At 61.4% G+C, this 2,710-nt stretch overlaps 1 protein-coding gene across 1 annotated transcript in view; it reads left to right on the top strand.

The window, feature by feature from the left end:
- The window catches only part of Slc45a1 (solute carrier family 45, member 1), a gene marked incomplete in the record, with an annotated part of 30,120 nt that overhangs the window by 11,691 nt on the left and 15,719 nt on the right, over nt 1–2,710 (top strand).

Raw genomic sequence — 2,710 nt, 5'->3', positions numbered from 1 at the left:
GGCAGGAGGATTGTTGCAAGTTCAATACCAGCCTGGGCTACAAAGTGAGTTCAGGGCTAACCTGAACTGTGTAGTGAGACCCTGTCTCAAAAAGACCAAGAGAAAGAAAGAAAGAAAGAAGAAAGAAAGAAAGAAAGAAAGAAAGAAAGAAAGAAAGAAAGAAAGAAAGAAAGAAAGAAAGAAAGAAAGAAGAAAGAAAGAAAGAGGAAGGAAGGAAGGTAGGAAGGAAGGAAAGAAAGGGAGAGAGAGAGAGAGGAGGAGAGGACAGAGAAAGGAAGAAAGGAAGCAGCAAACAAGCAGACGTACTGAGCTGCCATGCCATGCCAGCCTCGGGAGCGTTATAGGAGGAAAGATCTGTAGGTCCTTGTAGTTTGTGGACCACAAGTTCTGCAAAACCGTTGCTCAAGTTTGAAGGGAGGCAGCGCCAAGGCCGGTGGATGGAAGTGACGCTCTGCTCTGACACAGGCGCTGCGTGTATCCACCCAGCCTCATCCAGGCCCACAAGACACACCTGTGGGTTCGCTCGCTCTCTCTCAGCATCTCAGCCCATGTTCTTATTTTTTATTTGAGACAGGGTCTTGTTAAGTCGCTAAGTTTTCCAGGCTGGGCTTGAATTTGCGATCCTCCTGCCTCAGCCTCCCAGAGTGCTGGGATCACAGGTGTGCGCCACCACGCTGGGCTGTCATCCTCATTTTTGATGACATCGGAATGACTAATCCAGCCTTCTGTCACTCCTGGAGAGTCTTGTCGTGGGTCACAAACTTCTGCCCAGCTTTCCAGATACAGCTCCTGAACATCCCTCCCCTCTCTGCCCAGCGCGCCACGCCCATCAGCTCCTTGAGGAAGGTAGAAACCTCGAGTGAATGTAAACTCTTCCAGGCTCCAGTGAGGGCGCCGCGTCATTCTAGCAGCCCAGCAGTCATCCTGTGGCAGGCCTGGGGTGACACGCCATCTGTCCGTGTGGCCATCCCCGGAGTGCTCCCTGGTTGGCCCCCTTGCTTCTTCTCTCCACCGGACATCCAGGCGTGGACGGCACCCCGCTGCCCCAGCAGCGCCCCCTCATCTCAAGCCAGAGCTGCAGAGCCATTGGCTCCCTGGCTGGAGTCCTTGGCCCAGGCCCTGGCTCTGTGGGGTGAAGCGAGGGCTCTAGGAGGGGCTGGGACCACAATGGGCGTGGGCTCCTCAAGGGACGCTGACCCGAGCCTGGGACAAACCCAACCTGGCCCTGCCGCCTCCATTCTGTGACAGGGGGTGCAGGGCCACTCGGATCCCTGCTGTCCCGACAGGGGCTTCAGAGAGTGTCGCAGAGTCACCTTGAAGCAAGTCGCTCATACCCTTCTCAAGTGGAAAGGGAGGGACTTTGTAACTTCTGGGTTGAGGTGAAACCTGCCTGCCTTCCTTCCTTTTTTTCTCCAGCTCTGGAGGGGGGACCCAGGACCTCTGCACTGAGCTGTGTCCCCAACCCTTTTTATTTTTATTTTGAGACAGAATCTCCTTAAGTCACAGAGTTGCAGAGGCTGAGCTCGAACTTGGTGATCCTCCTGCCTCAGCCTCCCACAGTGCTGGGGTGATGAGCCTGTGCCACCATGCCCGGCTCTTCATGTCCTGCACAGGATCAGCACCTCCTCTGTGGCACAGTCCTGGGCTCCCGCAGCACCAAAAAGTGAAACCCTACCTCATGGGGGCTGCGGGTCTCGGGGAGACGCCTGGGGTCACCTCTCCTGCGTGTGGCCTCGGTCACGCCTTCCCGCCCGGCCTCCCTGCTTCGGGCCCTGCTCTCTGCACGGCGAGGGCGCTGACAGCGCTGTGGCCCCTTGCAGGTGGCAAACATCCTGCTCAACGGCGTGAAGTACGAGAGCAAGCTGACGGGCTCCAGCGAGCAGTCGGAGCAGCCGCTGTCCCTGCGCCGCCTCTGCGCCACCATCTGCCGCATGCCCAAGGCCCTGCGCAACCTGTGCGTCAACCACTTCCTGGGTGAGCTGGGGTCGGCGGCGCGGGATGGGCGCAGCGCCTGGCTTCGGGGGGCTCCCTACTTCCTCACCCCCGACACCTGGCCGATGGCCGTCCCGCGCGGTCCCCGGGTGACGGCACGCAGCTTCCCCAGGGCTGGGGGCACCCGGGTCCCCACAGAGCCGAAGCCCCCCCCCAGCTCTTGGAGGCTCCCGGGGGCAGCGGCCCCTGCCTGCAGCCGCACCCCGCTCTGTGGAGCCCAGGTGTGAGCGTGGTCATCTTCGGCTCCTACGTCCGTGGGGCCCTGAACTCAGGGGGCCCCAGGCCCAGCTTGCCTTCCGCTCCCTCCGCGCCCCTGCCCTGCCGGCGCTGGGAGTTGCGGTGACCGAGGGCGGTCACACGTGTGGGGCGCGGGTGCACACGGCCGCGAGGAGGCGGTGGGGAGGTGGACCGGCCCCTGCTCTTGCGGCCTGGGGCCCGGCCTCTGCCATCCGAGCCGCTGGGCCCCGGGCCGGGAAGTCAGTGCAGCGCCAGCCGCACTGCGGAGCCCTCACTGCACCGCGCTGAGCCCGTTTAGTCCCTTTCGGTGGCCAGGAAGTTGTGCACCGTCACCTCTTGGGGTTCAGGGGGTGCTGTCTCACCCCTCCCTCCAGCGGAAGTGCTCGGTACTCAGAGAAACGCCGGGAAGCTTTGGAGATGGAAGTGGGGAAGGGCAGCCCCACCGCGCGCAGAGCACCCCCATTCCTTCCCCTCCCCCTCC

This window comes from Chinchilla lanigera, unplaced genomic scaffold, assembly GCF_000276665.1.
Source record: "Chinchilla lanigera isolate Chin_1 unplaced genomic scaffold, ChiLan1.0 scaffold00085, whole genome shotgun sequence".
NCBI lineage: Eukaryota > Metazoa > Chordata > Mammalia > Rodentia > Chinchillidae > Chinchilla > Chinchilla lanigera.
This window is presented reverse-complemented; position numbering and strand designations above follow the sequence as displayed.